The sequence below is a fragment of the Pseudophryne corroboree genome, chromosome 2 (genome assembly GCF_028390025.1).
Source record: "Pseudophryne corroboree isolate aPseCor3 chromosome 2, aPseCor3.hap2, whole genome shotgun sequence".
Classification (NCBI taxonomy): Eukaryota; Metazoa; Chordata; class Amphibia; order Anura; family Myobatrachidae; genus Pseudophryne; species Pseudophryne corroboree.
The window spans coordinates 745757107-745778810 of record NC_086445.1 but is presented as its reverse complement, the minus strand read 5'-3'; the positions used below and the strand labels follow the sequence as shown (position 1 = coordinate 745778810).

Sequence of the window (21704 nt, the reverse complement as noted above, 5' to 3'; positions counted from 1 at the left end):
TGATGCCCGCCCCACAAACGGTCCAGACACATCTCCATTGTCCAGACCGTGCCACCCCAACCTTGCGTCACCACCTCCAAAATGCTGTGTTGACGACGCCCCCCGCTGGCTCTTAAACTACAATTGCATGCAATCGCAGTTTAAGTCATCATGCATACGCACACTGGCGTGCGTGCATGCGCAGAAATCACTGAATAGCGATTTCCACACTTCTACGATCAGTACTGAATTGGGCCCTAAGTCTCCACTTCTAAAAACCCACACTTTAGTAAATATACCCGTCAGAGTTATCATTGTAAGTAAAATGAAGCTGGGTCTGAGTTTAGAGCAAAGTAAAAGCAAATATCTTTGTGCCTGGAACAAACCATATTGTAATACAAGGGATGCAAATACATTTTTTTATTGCATGCAGTGTAAATACAGGTGATTTTGCATGTAACACACAAATGTAGGACAGTTTGTTTTATACTGCAATCAAACTGTGAGTTTGAATACAGCCTTCTTAATTACCTCTCTGCACAGTTTGTAGTCTTCCCATCTGCTGTGCAACATGGTTTTACCAAGGTGCAAAGTTACTGGCTTTATCTAGCGTTGCTCCCAACTCTGAATCACCGCCAATGTGTGTAGTATACAGAGCACATAGAGAAGGAACACAGATTTTATGGCACATGTGCCCAAAAGTAATAACTCTATAGAGAATCCTATACTGACAACCGGTGGAGTGGCTGTGAATAGAATAGATATTGACTAGAAATATATATATATATATATATATATATATATATGCACTGGACAATCGCGAGCGGCACTCACAGGACTTAGTGATGGCAAATAATCAACAGATCAACGTTTCGATTTAATGCACATCGTCTTCAGGATCAAACATTTATGTACAAAACATTAAATCCTTTTATAACTCACCCAGAGTGCCCCTGTCTCCTCCCGCCGCCAGGTCCACGGGGCTGGTCGCCTTCCAATGACATCACCAATGGCGACTTGTACAACACAGCGTGTCCCGGCTGCCCTGCTACCCGTTGCCTGGCAACGGTGGAGAACAGTATAATCTATGAAAACCAGTACCCAAATGTTACATTAACAGTTGCGGACAAATCCAGTCTCGTTTATCATAAATACTTATACCAGGCTTTTTCAACCAGTGTGCCGCGACCAGTTGCAAGGTGTGCCGCAGAGCCAGAGCAGCTTCCTGCACCTTCAGAGTGAACTGTTGGCCCGGGCCCTTCTTAGAGGACCAGTCATGCTCTGGCCATGACCTATGCCTTGAAAACGATGTGATATCATAGGTCACAGCCGCCGCATCTCACCACCCAGCCAGCCCACCCGCCTGCATACACATCTTCCAGTTCCTGCCTGCATACAAAGCTTTCCTTGCCCACCCACATCCACACCTGCCTGCCCGCTGCTCAGTATTCGCAGAACTCCACTATGAACAACCCCCGCCACTGAGTGACAGGGAGGAGGATCGCTGATAATAAAATTTGTTATTTTATTTCTCCTGTGGGGAACAATAGGATTTATGTGGGGAGAATAATAATTTATGTATTTATGGGGGGGAACAATGTGAATAATTCATGTGGGGAGCAATAGGATTTATGTGGGGAGAAATGTGATTGATTTATGTGTGGAGCAATGTGATTGTTTTTTCTGTGTAGACCAATGTATGTGTGGATTTATTTTTTATTTTTACTGTGAGGGCTAATGTGTGTTTTGTTTTTTTTCTGTGGGGAACTGATGGTGTGCCTTGGCAATTTTAAAATATTGTTCGGTGTGCCGCGAGTAAAAAAAGGTTGAAAATCACTGACTTATACAATTACTTATGATTACATTGACTATTGACCTTATTTATCAATGAGTGATAAATTTCACTGTGAGTGATAAATAGCACCAGCCAATCCGCTCCTGTCATTTTTCAAACCCAGCCTGTGACATGGAAGTTAGGAGCTGATCGGCTGGTGCAATTTATCACTCAGAGTGAAATTTATCACTCATTGATAAATAAGGGCATATATATTTAATCCAATACAAAATAGAGCGCAACAGATAAAAATAAGTACAAGCATAATCACACACAGTGGGGGTAATTCCAAGTTGATCGCAGCAGGAATTTTGTTAGCAATTGGGCAAAACCATGTGCACTGCAGGGGAGGCAGATATAACATTTGCAGAGAGAGTTAGATTTGGGTGTGGTGAGTTCAATCTGCAATCTAAATTGCAGTTTAAAAATAAAGCAGCCAGTATTTACCCTGCACAGAAACAAAATAACCCACCCAAATCTAACTCTCTCTGCAAATGTTATATCTGCCCCCCCTGCAGTGCACATGGTTTTGCCCAACTGCTAAAAAATTTCCTGCTGCGATCAACTTGGAATTACCCCCAGTATGTATGCTAATATTATAACACATCATAAGAAACAATTCAGGCCAAAATTCTTGTTTCACCCAAAAGGGGATACCGTATTGAGGTGATGTATCCACCTCGCCTCACTTTGTAAAAGGACCCTACCCTTATCTCCACCTCACATTTTCTTCTCCACCTGTTAATTGATTTTATAGTGCAAGGTGGCTAATCCATGTTTGTGTTCCCTAAAATGATGTGCCACCGACTGTTCTTGTAACAACACTTGTCCTTCCACAGCTTTACGTGAAATAGCTTTAATATATATATATATATATATATATATATATATATGTATATATATATATAGTAGTGCTGTGCAAGTTAACGCCGTAACTTAATAACGGCATTAATATTTTTATCGCGTTAACGCTGCTGGTGGGCTACATGTGTGCTGCAGAGCCATGTACAGAGCTGTTGCTGCTCCGTTTGTCACCGGAAGCAGCAAGTCACTGGACCCCCTTGATGCAGAGGCCGCTGGAAGAGGAAGCTGCCGGCAGCCATAACCGCTTGCGGGGAAAGCCGCTGGATCCACACGCCGCCAGACTCGCTTGCGGTGGAAGCCGCCAGCCGCCATACCTGATTGCGGTGGAAGCTGCCAGAACCAGAAGCCGACAGCTGCCATACCCGTTTGCGTTGGAAGCCACTGGATCTACAAGCCGCCACTCACTTGCAGTGGAAGCCGCTGGACCCGGAAGCCACCAGCTGCGTTACCTGATTGTGGTGGAAGCCGCTGGACAGAGCCGGCCCTAACCAATATGATGCCCTAGGCAAGATTTTGGCTGGTGCCCCCTAGCACCGCCGCTAGTTCTGCACGAGATGCCTGGCATGAGTCAGCTGGCAGCTCTGCTAACGTCGGGCGCCTTTTGTTTATGAAAATGCATATTATTTGCATTACTATATGGCTAGGATGCACAAGCAGCTTCTGCTGATTAAAATGATATGCAGCATGCCTATATTCTGTGTGCAACTGCGGCTGTATCTGCATACGAAATGCTACAATACAGTGATTTTGGGGAATACACGCAACGTAGCATTTTGTATGCAGACACAGCCGCAGTCACGCACAGAATATAGGCATGCTGCATATCATTTTAATCAGCAGTAGCTGCTGGTGCCCCTAAGCATACCAAATGCCCTAGGCATTTGCCTAGTTTGCCTATGCCTAAGACCGGCTCTGCCGCTGGATCCCAAGCCACTGGACCCGCTTGCGGCGGAAGCCACTGGACCTGGAAGCTGACAGCCACCAGACTGTGCTGTGATTCAGGGAGACTGGGCAGACTCCCTCTTGGACACTCAGCCTGGGGGCACCTGATCTCCCACACACCTGGGTACGTGCACTTGGGGTTCTAGCAGGAAAGGAAATATTATACAGTGACAGTGGTCTGCCAGACTTATGTACATTGGGGCTGATATTGCTTATATTAACAGAAGAGGTAGTGGATGGGATTGAAATGCCTTCTACATAAACCCTCATTCATTCATTACGGTCTCCCTGCTGAGCTATTATCCTCCCTTTTATTGCTGGGGTGCCTAATCTGGGATGCCAAAGGTTTTATGTACATTGGGGCTGATATTGCTTATATTAACAGGAGAGGTAGTGGATGGGATTGAAAGCTTTGGGCCTTCTACGTAAAGCCTCCTTCATTCATTAAGGTCTCCCTGCTGAGCTATTATCCTCCATTCCAAGTTTTTTTTTATTTATTTTTTTCTCACAGAAATGAGAAAATGGAGAAAGGAACCGAAATCTTACATGGACATTTTCATTTTAAATTTCTACCAGATGGCAGAGTTGATAAAAATAGGATTTTGGTACTTACCGGTAAATCCTTTTCTCTTAGTCCGTAGAGGATGCTGGGGACTCCAACAGGACCATGGGGTATAGACGGATCCGCAGGAGCTTGGGCACACTATAAAGACTTAAACTGGGTGTGAACTGGCTCCTCCCTCTATCCCCTCCTCCAGACCTCAGTTAGAAACTGTGCCCAGGAGAGATGGACATTTCGAGGAAAGAATTTTTAAACACAGTGAGTGTCATACCAGCTCACACCACGACCATACCGCAGAACGTGGCATTCAATAGAAAACCAGCCTACAGCATGAAAAAGACACAGCCACATGCTGAAAAAATATGTAACACAACCTGTGTGCTAACCCAACCAAGAATGAAACACCTCATGCCATGGCCTGAACACCATCAGCAACAGTCTGACAGAGAAGAAACACCACAAAAGTATAACCCAAAAACAATAACTGCAGACACAGTACGCACTGGGACGGGCGCCCAGCATCCTCTACGGACTAAGAGAAAAGGATTTACCGGTAAGTACCAAAATCCTATTTTCTCATACGTCCTAGAGGATGCTGGGGACTCCAACAGGACCATGGGGTCAATACCAAAGCTCCAGAACGGGCGGGAGAGTGCGAACAACTCTGCAGCACCTATTGAGCAAACAAAAGGTCCCCCTCAACCAGGGTATCAAATTTGCAGAGCATAGCAAAAGCGCGTGAACCCGACCAAGTATCCACTCGGTAAAGTTGACCCGCCTAGACTCCTCGGGCATCCGCCCAAGAAGAGCCCATCTACCCAGTATAATGGGCCTCCACCGACTTCGGTGACGGCAATCCAGCCATAGAACGAACATGGCAAATAGCATCCAGATCCAGCGTGTAACCAAAATGGCGACCTAAATATTCAAATCCCTGGCTACATCGAGGGAATTTGAAAAAGCTAATGCCTAAGTAACCACCGGCATCAAAATAGGCCAAATTCTGCGAAACCCAGAAACCACTCACGGCAGAACTACCAAACAAGTTCTCAATACCTTTCTATCCACACGAAAGATCAAACAAGGCTCCTGTGAGGCAAAACCACTACATCCGACACCCGCTTTACGGATGTTAAATCCAAGAGCATGACCACTTTCCAAGAAAGAAGTTTTCGTAAAGAAATTATTAGGCCACACTCCCACTCTAAACTTGCCTCCACACCGGTTTGCAAAGCATGGATAAGAACGACCCAGCTGAAAGACTTCCATTAGAGACTTCCTGGATACACCCAAAACACATAGTTATGCCCACTACAGTGGTAAAACTCAGCCGTTACTTCTTTCCTAGCTTAGCGAAGTAAGGAAAGGACTTCACTGGGAACACAGTTTCGGATTAGGATATAGCATTCCACCGCCACAACGTCAGAAGCAGCCACGGTAAGTCTTGAAACACGCCCTGATCTTGTTGTCACAGATCCGCACGTAAAGAAAAAAGGTCAGGAATCTTCCATGAGTAAAGCATGAACACCTGGGTAGCAACCCCTCCGTGGCAAGACCGGATCCAAAAGGATCGCCTGAACCTTCATTCATCCCATATTTATTACCTTCAAACCAAAATGAAAGCGGAGAGGCCACCTAGACCGACTAAAGACCACGGTGTCACGAAGTTGTCCACTGCTATAGCTTAAGCGTCCCCCTGACCTGGAACAATAACCCGGAGGCCTCTCCTGGAAGCGAGACGCCAACCCAACCAATTGCAACAATCCTCAAAGACTTGTCACGACTGTGAAACTCCTCGATGACGATCGAATCGTTCCCCCCGGATGGAGATCACGGCAGCAGAGGAAATCTATTTCTCCGTCGTTCACCTCCGGAACAAAGCTTGATAATAATAAGATTTTACTCACCAGTAAATCTATTTCTCGTAGTCCGTAGTGGATGCTGGGGACTCCGTAAGGACCATGGGGATTAGCGGCTCCGCAGGAGACTGGGCACAACTAAAGAAAGCTTTAGGACTACCTGGTGTGCACTGGCTCCTCCCACTAAGACCCTCCTCCAGACCTCAGTTAGGACACTGTGCCCGGAAGAGCTGACACAATAAGGAAGGATTTTGAATCCCGGGTAAGACTCATACCAGCCACACCAATCACACCGTATAACTCGTGATACTATACCCAGTTAACAGTATGATAACAACTGAGCCTCTCAACAGATGGCTCAACAATAACCCTTTAGTTAGGCAATAACTATATACAAGTATTGCAGACAATCCGCACTTGGGATGGGCGCCCAGCATCCACTACGGACTACGAGAAATAGATTTACCGGTGAGTAAAATCTTATTTTCTCTGACGTCCTAAGTGGATGCTGGGGACTCCGTAAGGACCATGGGGATTATACCAAAGCTCCCAAACGGGCGGGAGAGTGCGGATGACTCTGCAGCACCGAATGAGCAAACTCTAGGTCCTCCTCAGCCAGGGTATCAAACTTGTAGACTCTTGCAAGAGTGTTTGAACCCGACCAAGTAACAGCTCGGCAAATTTGTAAAGCCGAGACCCCTCGGGCAGCCGCCCAAGAAGAGCCCACTTTCCTCGTGGAATGGGCTTTCACAGATTTAGGGTGCGGCAGTCCAGCCGCAGAATGTGCAAGTTGAATCGTGCTACAGATCCAGCGAGCAATAGTCTGCTTAGAAGCAGGAGCACCCAGCTTGTTGGGTGCATACAGGATAAATAGCGAGTCAGTTTTCCTGACTCCAGCCGTCCTGGAAACATATACTTTTCAGGGCCCTGACTACGTCCAGAAACTTGGAATCCTCCAAGTCCCAAGTAGCCGCAGGCACCACAATAGGTTGGTTCACATGAAAAACTGCTACCACCTTAGGAAGGAATTGGGAACGAGTCCTCAATTCCGCCTTATCCATATAAAATACAGATAAGAGCTTTTGACAAAGCCGCCAATTCTGATACACGCCTGGCCGACGCCAAGGCCCACAGCATGACCACTTTCCACGTGAGGTATTGTAGCTCCACGGATTTAAGTGGCTCAACTCAATGCGACTTCAGGAAATCCAACACTACGTTGAGATCCCACGGTGCCACTGGAGGCACAAATGGGGGCTGACTATGCAGCACTCCCTTAACAAAAGTCTGAACTTCAGGCAGTGAAGCCAGTTCTATTTTGGAAGAAATTGATAGAGCCGAAATCTGGACCTTAATGGAACCCAATTTTAGGCCCATAGTCACCCCTGACTGTAGGAAGTGCAGAAATCGACCTAGCTGAAATTCCTCATTTGGGGCATTACTAGCCTCACAGCACGCAACATATTTCCGCCATATGCGGTGATAATGGTTTGCGTTCACTTCTTTCCTAGCTTTAAATAGCGTAGGGATAACTTCCTCCGGAATGCCCTTTTCCTTCAGGATCCGGCGTTCAACCGCCATGCCGTCAAACGCAGCCGCGGTACGTCTTGGAACAGACAGGCCCCCTGCTGTAGCAGGTCCTGTCTGAGCGGCAGAGGCCATGGGACCTCTGAGATCATTTCTTGGAGTTCTGGGTACCAAGCTCTTCTTGGCCAATCCGGAGCAATGAGTATAGTTCTTACTCCTCTCCTTCTTATTATTCTCATTACCCTGGGTATGAGAGGCAGAGAAGGGAACACATACACCGACTGGTACACCCACGGTGTTACCAGAGCGTCCACAGCTATCGCCTGAGGGTCCCTTGACCTGGCGCAATATCTTTGTAGCTTTTTGTTGAGGCGGGACGCCATCCTGTCCACCTGTGGCCTTTCCCCACGGTGTACAATCATTTGGAAGACTTCTGGATGAAGTCCCCACTCTCCCGGGTGGAGGTCGTGTCTGCTGAGAAAGTCTGCTTCTCAGTTGTCCACTCCGGGAATGAACACTGCTGACAGTGCTAACACATGATTTTCCGCCCATCGGAGAATCCTTGTGGCTTCTGCCATCGCCATCCTGCTTCTTGTGCCGCCCTGTCGGTTTACATGAGCGACCGCCGTGATGTTGTCTGACTGGATCAGCACCGGCCGGTGTTGAAGCAGGGGTCTAGCCTGACTTAGGGCATTGTAAATGGCCCATAGTTCCAGAACATTTATGTGTAGGGAAGTCTCCAGACTTTTCCATAGGCCTTGGAAGTTTCTTCCCTGTGTGACTGCCCCCCAGCCTTGAAGGCTGGCATCCGTGGTCACCAGGACCCAGTCCTGTATGCCGAATCTGTGGCCCCCTAGAAGATGAGCACTCTGCAGTCACCACCACAGCGACACCCTGGCCCTTGGAGACAGGGTTATCCGCTGATGCATCTGAGGATGCGACCCGGACCACTTGTCCAACAGATCCCACTGGAAGATCCTTGCATGGGACTTGGCGAATGGAAATTCTTCGTAAGAAGCTACCATCTTTCCCAAGGCTCGAGTGCATTGATGCACCGATACCTGTATTTGTATTAGGAGGTCTCCGTCTAGAGACGCCAACTCCTTGGACTTCTCCTCCGGGAGAAACCCTTTTTATCCTGTTCTGTGTCCAGAACCATACCCAGGAACAGTAGACGCGTCGTAGGAACCAGCTGCGACTTTGGAATATTCAGAATCCAGCCGTGCTGTTGTAGCCCTTCCCGAGATAGTGCTACTCTGACGAACAACTGCTCCCTGGACCTCGCCTTTATAAGGAGAACGTCCAAGTACGGGATAAGTACTTCGGCCATTACCTTGGTAAATACCCTCGGTGCCGGGGACAGACCAACGGCAACGTCTGGAATTGGTAATGACAATCCTGTACCACAATTTTGAGGTACACCTGGTGAAGAGGGTAAATAGGGACATGCAGGTAAGTATCCTTGATGTCCAGTGATACCCTGAAATTTTCCAGGCTTGCAATAATCGCCCTGAGTGATTCCATTTTGAACTTGAACCTTCGTATATAAGTGTTCAAGGATTTCAATTTTAGAATGGGTCTCACCGAACCGTCTGGTTTCGGTACCACAACATTTTGGAATAGTAACCCCGGCCTTGTTGAAGGAGGGGTACCTTGATTTCACCTGCTGGAAGTACAGCTTGTGAATTGCCGCCAGTACTACCTTTCTCCGAGGGCAGCAGGCAAGGCTGATGTGAGGCAACGGCGAGGGGGAGTCGTCTCGAACTCCAGCCTGTATCCCTGTGATAATACTTGCAGAACCTAGGGATCCACCTGTGGGCAAGCCCACTGGTCCCTGCAGTTCCCGAGACGCGCCCCCACCGCACCTGTCTCCACCTGTGGAGCCCCAGCGTCATGCGGTGGACTCAGAGAAAGCGAGGGAAGATATTTGATCCTGGGAACTGGCTGACTGGTGCAGCTTTTTCCTTCTTCCCTTGTCTCTGTGCAGAAAGGAAGCGCCTTTGACCCGCTTGCTTTTCTGAAGCCGAAAGGACTGTACCTGAAAATACGGTGCTTTCTTAGACTTTTGTGAGGAAACCTGAGGTAAAAATTTTTCTTCCCAGCTGTTGCTGTGGATACGAGGTCCCAGAGACCACCCCCAAACAATTCCTCCCCCTTATAAGGCAGAATCTCCATGTGCCTTTTAAATGCAGCATCACCTGTCCACTGCCGGGTTTCTAATACCCTCCTGGCAGAATGGACATTGCATTAATTCTGGATGCCAGCCGGCAAATATCCCTCTGTGCATCCTTTATATATAAGACAACGTCTTAAATATGCTCAATGTTAGCAAAATATTATCCCTGTCTTAGCGTATTAATATTATCTGACAGGGTATCAGACCATGCTGCAGCAGCACTATTTATGCTGAGGCAATTGCAGGTTTCAGTATATAACCTGAGTGTGTAAATACAGACTTCAGGATCGCCTCCTGCTTTTTATCAGCAGGTTCCTTCAAGGTGGCCGTATCCTAAGACGGCAGTGCCACCTTTTGACAAACGTGTGAGCGCCTTATCCACCCTAAGGGATATCTCCCAACGTGACCTATCCTCTGGCGGGAAAGGGTACGCCATCAGTAACTTTTTAGAAATTACCAGTTTCTTATCGGGGGAAACCACGCTTCTTTACACACTTCATTCATTCATCTGATGGGGGAACAAAACACTGGCTGCTTTTTCTCCCCAAAAATAAAAACCCCTTTTATGTGGTACTTGGGTTCATGTCAGAAAATGCGTAACACATTTTTCATTGCCGAGATCATGTAACGGATGTTCCTAGTGGATTGTGTATATGTCTCAACCTCGTCGACACTGGAGTCAGACTCCGTGTCGACATCTGTGTCTGCCATCTGAGGTAACGGGCGTTGTTTGAGCCCCTGATGGCCTTTGAGACGCCTGCGCAGGCGCGGGCTGAGAAGCCGGCTGTCCCACAGCTGTTACGTCATCCAACCTTTTATGTAAGGAGTTGACACTGCCGGTTAATACCTTCCAACTATCCATCCACTCTGGTGTCGGCCCCACAGGGGGCGACATCCCATTAATCGGCCTCTGCTCCGCCTCCACGTAACCTTCCTCATCCAACATGTCGACACAGCCGTACCGACACACCGCACACACACAGGGAATGCTCTGACTGAGGACAGGACCCCACAAAGTCCTTTGGGGAGACAGAGAGAGAGAGTACGCCAGCACACACCAGAGCGCTATATAATGCAGGGATTAACACTATAACTGAGTGATTTTTCCCCAAATAGCTGCTTGTATACATATATTGCGCCTAAATTTAGTGCCCCCCCTCTCTTTTTAACCCCTTGAGCCTGAAAACTACAGGGGAGAGCCTGGGGAGCTGTCTTCCAGCTGCACTGTGAAGAGAAAATGGCGCCAGTGTGCTGAGGGAGAAGCCCCGCCCCTTTTTTGGCGGACTTTCTCCCGCTTTTTCTGGAATACTGGCAGGGGTAATTTTACATCTATATAGCCTCTAGGACTATATATGATGTAGATTTGCCAGCCAAGGTGTCATATATTGCCCTCAGGGCGCCCCCCCCAGCGCCCTGCACCCATCAGTGACCGAAGTGTGAGGTGTACATGAGGAGCAATGGCGCACAGCTGCAGTGCTGGGCGCTACCTTGGTGAAGACCGAAGTCTTCTGCCGCCGATTTTCCGGACTCTTCATGCTTCTGGCTCTGTAAGGGGGACGGCGGCGCGGCTCCGGGAACGAACACCAAGGTCGGGTCCTGCGGTCGATCCCTCTGGAGCTAATGGTGTCCAGTAGCCTAAGAAGCCCAAACTACCACCTATTAGGTAGGTTCGCTTCTTCTCCCCTTAGTCCCTCGCTGCAGTGAGTCTGTTGCCAGCAGATCTCACTGTAAAATAAAAAACCTAAATATACTTTCTTTCTAGGAGCTCAGGAGAGCCCCTAGTGTGCATCCAGCTCAGCCGGGCACAAGAATCTAACTGAGGTCTGGAGGAGGGTCTTAGTGGGAGGAGCCAGTGCACACCAGGTAGTCCTAAAGCTTTCTTTAGTTGTGCCCAGTCTCCTGCAGAGCCGCTAATCCCCATGGTCCTTACGGAGTCCCCAGCATCCACTTAGGACGTTAGAGAAATAGCGGTTACCAGACTCTCCACCCAACGGCAAAAACTGTGCATCTACTTCCATTGCCGCTTTGCTCCTTGCTCCACCCTAGCGGTTCACTTATGCCACTGCTGACAAGACGTCGAGCAGACCTCACACGGGCAGAACACGAAGAATGTGTTTGTCGAAACTAACTCTTAATTTAAGCAAGTTTATATCAGACAAGTTTTCCAACTCTATCCTATCCCCTGGAAACACATCCCTTGCAAGTACTGCTCCTCCATCTCGGAGATCTGTATGCACGGACACCAGGACTTTCACCCGGAACCCGAACCTTCATCCCTCTAGAAGGAGAGAACCGAGCAGACACCACAGGAACGATGTCCCGGCCGTTAGGCTTATATTCATGTGCGTACGCAGGTGAGACCCGGACCACCTTTTCAACTGGTCTCTTGAAAACCACTCCAGCAATAAAGCCTCTCACCCAAAAAGGCCTCTCCGGCCGCAGCCAAACGGTTACGTAACTGAACACCCTGATGAAGTGTCACAGTAAAACCGATCCAACCCTGGATCAGCAGATCTCTTTTCACATGGAAAAACCCCAAACGTTTACCGGTCATTATCAACTTTGAAAAAAACAACAGCCGATCCCTGTGTCCAGGCAAAGTCTGAGAGAAACAACGATTTGCACCCTTATACAGGGACCACCGGACAATGTTCTGATCCTGACGCACCTCTGTACGGCATTGTGTACCATCTTCCCTTCCAGAAAGGAATGGCAAGAACTATTAGAAAAACAGTAGAGGGAAACAACGTAACTCCAAATGTTCCCCTTTGGATTCTATAAATAACCCACAGGTCCCAGTCTATTTCCGGACCAACCGAAGCATAGTAGAAAAGTGCCCGCCGGAGCGGGGACCAGCCCAATAGACTCAGCGACAAGTGGTGGATGTGGAGGAAACAGAAACTACATCCACTTCTGCGAACCTAACAAGGCTGCAGAACTCTTACCTTTTCACTTTCCCCTGACTACACAGAACAGAAAAAAGGACTGTATCGAACCGGTTAAAACGACCGCATCCCCCAAAAGAATGCGTCACCAACCGTTGTGAAGGAGGCTAACACATAAAGTTAGACTTACCAGAGGAATCCGCCGAGATTGACTGACCATAGGTCACCAAACAGCTGTATACCTTCCTTCATCATCTCCCGGAGACATCCTCCGCATTTTTTCCCGGTCACCTGTCATGTGGCACTCCCTCAAGTGCATACAGCGCAACAAGGACAAAGTATAGAAATAAAAATAAGAATTTACTTACCGATAATTCTATTTCTCGGAGTCCGTAGTGGATGCTGGGGTTCCTGAAAGGACCATGGGGAATAGCGGCTCCGCAGGAGACAGGGCACAAAAAGTAAAGCTTTTCCAGATCAGGTGGTGTGCACTGGCTCCTCCCCCTATGACCCTCCTCCAGACTCCAGTTAGGTACTGTGCCCGGACGAGCGTACACAATAAGGGAGGATTTTGAATCCCGGGTAAGACTCATACCAGCCACACCAATCACACCGTACAACTTGTGATCTAAACCCAGTTAACAGTATGATAACAGAAGAGCCTCTGAAAGATGGCTCCCTAAACAATAACCCGAATTAGTTAACAATAACTATGTACAAGTATTGCAGATAATCCGCACTTGGGATGGGCGCCCAGCATCCACTACGGACTCCGAGAAATAGAATTATCGGTAAGTAAATTCTTATTTTCTCTATCGTCCTAGTGGATGCTGGGGTTCCTGAAAGGACCATGGGGATTATACCAAAGCTCCCAAACGGGCGGGAGAGTGCGGATGACTCTGCAGCACCGAATGAGAGAACTCCAGGTCCTCCTTTGCCAGGGTATCAAATTTGTAGAATTTTACAAACGTGTTCTCCCCTGACCACGTAGCTGCTCGGCAGAGTTGTAATGCCGAGACCCCTCGGGCAGCCGCCCAAGATGAGCCCACCTTCCTTGTGGAATGGGCCTTAACAGATTTAGGCTGTGGCAGGCCTGCCACAGAATGTGCAAGTTGAATTGTGTTACAAATCCAACGAGCAATCGACTGCTTAGAAGCAGGCGCACCCAACTTGTTGGGTGCATACAGTATAAACAGCGAGTCAGATTTTCTGACTCCAGCCGTCCTTGAAATGTATATTTTTAAAGCTCTGACAACGTCCAACAACTTGGAGTCCTCCAAGTCGCTTGTAGCCGCAGGCACTACAATAGGCTGGTTCAGGTGAAACGCTGATACCACCTTAGGGAGAAAATGCGGACGCGTCCGCAGCTCTGCCCTATCCGAATGGAAAATTAAATAAGGGCTTTTATAAGATAAAGCCGCCAGTTCAGATACTCTCCTGGCGGACGCCAGGGCCAGTAACATAGTCACTTTCCATGTGAGATATTTCAAATCCACATTTTTTAGTGGTTCAAACCAATGGGATTTGAGGAAATCTAAAACTACATTTAGATCCCACGGTGCCACCGGAGGCACGACAGGAGGCTGTATATGCAGTACTCCTTTGACAAAAGTCTGGACCTCAGGAACTGAGGCCAATTCTTTTTGGAAGAATATTGACAGGGCCGAAATTTGAACCTTAATAGATCCCAATTTGAGACCCATAGACAATCCTGATTGCAGGAAATGTAGGAAACGACCCAGTTGAAATTCCTCCGTCGGAGCACTCCGATCCTCGCACCACGCAACATATTTCCGCCAAATGCGGTGATAATGCTTCGCGGTGACTTCCTTTCTTGCCTTAATCAAGGTAGGAATGACTTCTTCTGGAATGCCTTTTCCTTTTAGGATCTGGCGTTCAACCGCCATGCCGTCAAACGCAGCCGCGGTAAGTCTTGGAATAGACACGGTCCCTGCTGAAGCAGGTCCTGTCTTAGAGGTAGAGGCCACGGATCGTCCGTGACCATCTCTTGAAGTTCCGGGTACCAAGACCTTCTTGGCCAATCCGGAGCCACTAGTATCGTTCTTACTCCGCTTTGCCGTATGATTCTCAATACCTTTGGTATGAGAGGCAGAGGAGGAAACACATACACCGACTGGTACACCCAAGGTGTTACCAGCGCGTCCACAGCTATTGCCTGCGGATCTCTTGACCTGGCGCAATACCTGTCCAGTTTTTTGTTGAGGCGAGACGCCATCATGTCCACCATTGGTCTTTCCCAACGGTTTATTAGCATGTGGAAAACTTCTGGATGAAGTCCCCACTCTCCCGGGTGAAGATCGTGTCTGCTGAGGAAGTCTGCTTCCCAGTTGTCCACTCCCGGGATGAACACTGCTGACAGTGCTATCACGTGATTCTCCGCCCAGCGAAGGATCCTGGCAGCTTCTGCCATTGCACTCCTGCTTCTTGTGCCGCCCTGTCTGTTTACATGGGCGACTGCCGTGATGTTGTCCGACTGGATCAACACCGGTCTTCCTTGAAGCAGAGGTTCCGCCTGGCTTAGAGCATTGTAGATTGCTCATAGTTCCAGAATGTTTATGTGAAGAGACTTTTCCAGGCTCGACCACACTCCCTGGAAGTTTCTTCCTTGTGTGACTGCTCCCCAGCCTCTCAGGCTGGCGTCCGTGGTCACCAGGATCCAATCCTGTATGCCGAATCTGCGGCCCTCCAATAGATGAGCCCTCTGCAACCACCACAGAAGAGATACCCTTGTCCGTGGAGACAGGGTTATCCGCAGGTGCATCTGAAGATGCGTGCATTGATGTACAGACACCTTTCCTGGTTTTAGGAGATTCCTGACCAGGTCGGATAACTCCTTGGCTTTTTCCTCGGGAAGAAAAACCTTTTTCTGAACCGTGTCCAGAATCATCCCTAGGAACAGCAGACGAGTTGTCGGCATTAATTTGGATTTTGGAATATTCAGAATCCATCCGTGCTGCTTTAGCACCTCTTGAGATATTGCTAATCCCATCTCTAGCTGTTCTCTGGACCTTGCCCTTATTAGGAGATCGTCCAAGTATGGGATAATTAATACGCCTTTTCTTCGAAGAAGAATCATCATCTCGGCCATTACCTTTGTAAAGACCCGAGGTGCCGTGGACAAACCAAACGGCAGCGTCTGAAACTGATAGTGACAGTTTTGTACAACGAACCTGAGGTACCCCTGGTGTGAGGGGTAAATTGGAACGTGGAGATACGCATCCTTGATGTCCAAGGATACCATAAAGTCCCCTTCTTCCAGGTTCGCTATCACTGCTCTGAGTGACTCCATCTTGAACTTGAACTTCTTTATGTACAGGTTCAAGGACTTCAGATTTAGAATAGGCCTTACCGAGCCATCCGGCTTCGGTACCACAAATAGAGTGGAATAATACCCCTTCCCTTGTTGTAGAAGAGGTACCTTGACTATCACCTGCTGAGAGTACAGCTTGTGAATGGCTTCCAAAACCGTCTCCCTTTCGGAAGGGGACGTTGGTAAAGCAGACTTCAGGAAACGGCGAGGTGGATCTGTCTCTAATTCCAACCTGTACCCCTGAGATATTATCTGCAGGATCCAGGGATCTACCTGCGAGTGAGCCCACTGCGCGCTGTAATTTTTGAGACGACCTCCCACCGTCCCCGAGTCCGCTTGAGAAGCCCCAGCGTCATGCTGAGGCTTTTGTAGAAGCCGGGGAGGGCTTCTGTTCCTGGGAAGGAGCTGCCTGTTGCTGTTTCTTCCCTCGACCTCTGCCTCGTGGCAGATATGAATAGCCCTTTGCTCTCTTATTTTTAAAGGAACGAAAGGGCTGCGGTTGAAAAGTCGGTGCCTTTTTCTGTTGGGGAGTGACTTGAGGTAGAAAGGTGGATTTCCCGGCTGTAGCCGTGGCCACCAAATCTGATAGACCGACTCCAAATAACTCCTCCCCTTTATACGGCAAAACTTCCATATGCCGTTTTGAATCCGCATCGCCTGTCCACTGTCGCGTCCATAAAGCTCTTCTGGCCGAAATGGACATAGCACTTACCCGTGATGCCAGTGTGCCGATATCCCTCTGTGCATCACGCATATAAAGAAATGCATCCTTTATTTGTTCTAACGACAGTAAAATATTGTCCCTGTCCAGGGTATCAATATTTTCAAACAGGGACTCTGACCAAACTACCCCAGCACTGCACATCCAGGCAGTCGCTATAGCTGGTCGTAGTATAACACCTGCATGTGTGTATATACTTTTTTGGATATTTTCCATCCTCCTATCTGATGGATCTTTAAGTGCGGCCGTCTCAGGAGAAGGTAACGCCACTTGTTTTGATAAGCGTGTTAGCGCCTTGTCCACCCTAGGAGGTGTTTCCCAGCGCTCCCTAACCTCTGGCGGGAAAGGGTATAATGCCAATAATTTCTTTGAAATTATCAGCTTTTTATCAGGGGCAACCCACGCTTCATCACACACGTCATTTAATTCTTCTGATTCAGGAAAAACTATAGGTAGTTTTTTCACACCCCACATAATACCCTGTTTAGTGGTACCTGTAGTATCAGCTAAATGTAACGCCTCCTTCATTGCCAAAATCATATAACGTGTGGCCCTACTGGAAAATACGGTTGATTTGTCACCACTGGAATCAGTGCCTGTGTCTGGGTCTGTGTCGACCGACTGAGGCAAAGGGCGTTTTACAGCCCCTGACGGTGTTTGAGGCGCCTGGACAGGCACTAATTGATTGTCCGGCCGCCTCATGTCGTCAAACGACTGCTTTAGCGTGTTGACACTATCCCGTAATTCCATAAATAAAGGCATCCATTCTGGTGTCGACCCCCTAGGAGGTGACATCCCCATATTTGGCAATTGCTCCGCCTCCACACCAATATCGTCCTCATACATGTCGACACACACGTACCGACACACAGCAGACACACAGGGAATGCTCTAAACGAAGACAGGACCCACTAGCCCTTTGGGGAGACAGAGGGAGAGTCTGCCAGCACACACCAAAAAGCGCTATATATGACAGGGATAGCCTTATAATAAGTGCTCCCTTATAGCTGCTTTATATATATCAAGATATTGCCATTAAATTTGCCCCCCCTCTCTGTTTTACCGTTTCTGCAGTGCAGGGGAGAGACCTGGGAGCCGTCCTGACCAGCGGAGCTGTGAGAGGAAATGGCGCCGTGTGCTGAGGAGATAGGCCCCGCCCCTTTTTCGGCGGGCTCGTCTCCCGCTATTTTGTGAATACAGGCAGGGGTTAAATATCTCCATATAGCCTCTGGGGGCTATATGTGAGGTATTTTTAGCCTTTATATAGGTTTACATTTGCCTCCCAGGGCGCCCCCCCCCAGCGCCCTGCACCCTCAGTGACTGCGTGTGAAGTGTGCTGAGAGGAAAATGGCGCACAGCTGCAGTGCTGTGCGCTACCTTTAGAAGACTGCAGGAGTCTTCAGCCGCCGATTCTGGACCTCTTCTTACTTCAGCATCCCTCGTTGCAGTGATCCTGTTGCCAGCAGGAATCACTGTAAAATAAAAAACCTAAGCTAAACTTTCTCTAAGCAGCTCTTTATGAGAGCCACCTAGAATTGCACCCTTCTCGGCCGGGCACAAAAATCTAACTGGAGTCTGGAGGAGGGTCATAGGGGGAGGAGCCAGTGCACACCACCTGATCTGGAAAAGCTTTACTTTTTGTGCCCTGTCTCCTGCGGAGCCGCTATTCCCCATGGTCCTTTCAGGAACCCCAGCATCCACTAGGACGATAGAGAAATTTCACTTAGCTGCCGGTGTATGATCCCTTGCGACCGGGCTCTGCGTCGGCCAGGAGTTGACTGTCACAATTTTCTCTCCGCGATGTGAAGAGAAGAATATTCGGACACCTTGAGAGGATCGAACAACTCGTCACGGCCAATCTAGAGCTTAATCAACAGAGCTATCAGTACATGATAAGAATACCATTATTTCAGGATTCATGGATATACATCAGGTAATACACAATAAAACACATAAATCGTAACCATGCATATATAAACCTATATCTACATATATACACATATAGATATAACCTATACGCAAGTGGATCGTCCAGACCTGTCAGGTCTCTAGTGACGGTAATGTGTTGTGAATGTGTTGTGAATGTGTAAGACCATGTACTGACCTGCCCCCGATGTGGATCTACCAGGAACGTTAAGGTCGACAGAAACATAGTAAATGTCGACAGAAAAGGAATAATAAGCGGGCAAAAAATAATCACGGAACCCCGAGGAGTCCGAGGGAAGGATACAAATACAAATCTGATAACACTCCCCCCACCTATACCATTAAAAATATATATATAGGTACAAGGCAATAACAGCCTGACAATTCCTTTTCTTTTACCCAGGAAATACCGTTGATGCCGACAGGGCATCCCCAAACACCTGTATCTCCCCTATCGTGTTTACTGTTTTAATCACACAAACACCAATGTGCTAATACTTAATTTCCCGAATCAAGTACTGCCATGCGCCGTCGAAGCCGACAGTTATGCCCACAGCCGCCTGTGACAAAGCCCTCACACCTGACGACATATGTCGACTAACCAATAGTGGGAACAAACAGGGAAACCCTGAATATATGTAATTATGCGCCCTATATAAAGGCTATATGACACCTATATAGCTTTTAAAACACAGTGTCCCCCCTCCAACTCACTATACAGCAAGTCCTGGCAGGGATCTTAGGAAAATGGCGCTGATCTCCCCGTGAGGGCTAAGCTCCGCCCCTTCCGGCGCGCTTAAGCCTGCTCAAAATATATAAATATATAAAACCAAAACCAGCTGGGGACCCTATATATATATATAGGGGGTAACCCCCTGTATAACACTCTTTATGTCCCAACGCAGCCCAGGGTGCCCCCCCCCCCCGCGCCCTGCACCCACGGAAGCCGTTGGTGTGCGGGAGCCATGGACCGCAGCGTGCACGCTGCGGTATCCCGGCGGGGCGAAGACACCCGGTGTCCGGGTATGTTTCCCCGCCCGGGATCCTTTCAAAATTGCCGCCCAGGGCGCTCCCCCCCAGCGCCCTGCAGGCCGATGGAGAGCGGGAGCCGAGAGCGCAGCGCTACCGCTGCTGCTCTCTCCCGTACGCGGCGTACTGGCGGGGCGGGCACCGAAGTATGTCCCCCCCGCCAGTGATCTATAGAAATTATGGTATATGCTGCCCAGGGCGCTCCCCCCCCAGCGCCCTGCAGGCCGGCGGAGTGCGGGAGCAGGGAGCGCAGCGCTACTGCTCCCTCCCGTTCTCGGCGCACTGGCGGGCGGGCACCGAAGCATGTCCCCCCGCCAGTGAACTACAGATTAAATGCTATATGTCGCCCAGGGCGCTCCCCCCCCCAGCGCCCTGCAGGGGATGGTACATGTGGGAGCAGGGAGCGCAGCATTCCCGCTGTTTCTCCCCCCTGCGGCACCCTGGCGGGGTGAACATACGCTGTGCCCAGGCACCTAAATATGTCCCCCGCCAGCCTTGTAGACCCTCCCCCAGGGCGCTCCCCCCCAGCGCCCTGCACCCTGTCAGAGACGTTGGTGTGTGGGAGCATGGAGCGCAGCACTACCGCTGCTGTTACCTCCGTTACTGAAGTCTTCTGCCGTCACTGAAGTCTTCTTTTCTTCCAATACTCACCCGCCTTCTTTCTTCCGGCTTTTGTGAGGGGATTGACGGCGCGGCTCCGGGAACAAGCAGCTAGGCGCACCAAGTGATCGAACCCTCTGGAGCTAATGGTGTCCAGTAGCCGAGAAGCAGAGCCTTTAAACTAAGAAGAAGTAGGTCCTGCTTCTCTCCCCTCACTCCCACGCTGCAGGGAGCCTGTAGCCAGCAGGTCTCCCTGAAAATAACAAACCTAACAAAAGTCTTTCAGAGAAACTTAGTAGAGCTCCCCTAGTGTGTGACCCATCACTCCTGGGCACAAAGTCTAACTGAGGTCTGGAGGAGGGGCATAGAGGGAGGAGCCAGTTCACACCAAGTTTAAGTCTTTATAGTGTGCCCAAGCTCCTGCGGATCCGTCTATACCCCATGGTCCTGTTGGAGTCCCCAGCATCCTCTAGGACGTATGAGAAGCCAAAGTTATTTGTAACCACTGCAAAGTTACATGTTCTTATCACGGAGTACTTCGAGTCTGAAGTATCACTTAAATGCAATACACACCGTTGATGCCAGCAAATCACCCACCCAAACAAACAAACAGTGGAGGGAGGCTTTGGCAGACTACGTTGGATACAGCGTATGGGAGAAGTATAGATAAAAAAAAATAACCAAACACTCTCTCATTCACAACCCTTGTGATATTACTGCCATATCTCACTGGCCACGCCCAATCTCGCCTGATCTTGGAAGCTAAGCAGTGAGCAGCCTGATTAGTACCTAGATGGGAGACTGCTAGGGAATATTGGGTGCAGTAAAAAAAACTCCTGTTTCCATGTGAAAAGCAGAAGTGTTGGAGCAACCTTTGACCCTTACCGATTTCAGATCTTTATTCTTTCTTCATTATAAATCGTCTGATTACAGACTCATATAGAGTTTTCTTTTATTGTACATCTTGACCACAAACTCAGTAATAGCAAATTAACCTTTACCAGGATATACCATCACATTAGGCATTCAATAATGGACTAAACTTACAGTCTAAATTGTTATACCAAATGCCTATGTGTCATATGTTAGAATTTTCTGTCATTTTGAAATTTAATTTCTGATATTTTCATCTTTGGTGTCACTGTCACCTAAAATATTTACATTAATTGGAGAATTGGTACTCCTAGTCCTTTTTTCTTATTGATATTTGAGAATCTGTCTACAGATTCATGATACAAGTGGAGAGAGGTTAAAATTTCATGACCTTCTCTAAAAGTATCACGTGTGTTTGTCTGTGTACTATAATTTTATTATATTCTAATTAAAAGTTAAGTTTTATTTGATAAGAGTGCCCCAACACAGTCTCTCTTTTCTCTTTCGAAATATCGACACGTACTATTGACTCTGGGTGCACCACCAACAACATTAACTCCTTGGATACCGATTTCAGGCATCTCTTATGCATATGC

General features: G+C 48.4%; 1 pseudogene; it reads left to right on the top strand.

Annotated features, from left to right (window-relative positions):
- The first annotated feature begins 20946 nt into the window (after window positions 1-20946).
- Window positions 20947-21065, top strand: LOC135052090 (5S ribosomal RNA; annotated as a pseudogene).
- Window positions 21066-21704: the final 639 nt, after the last annotated feature.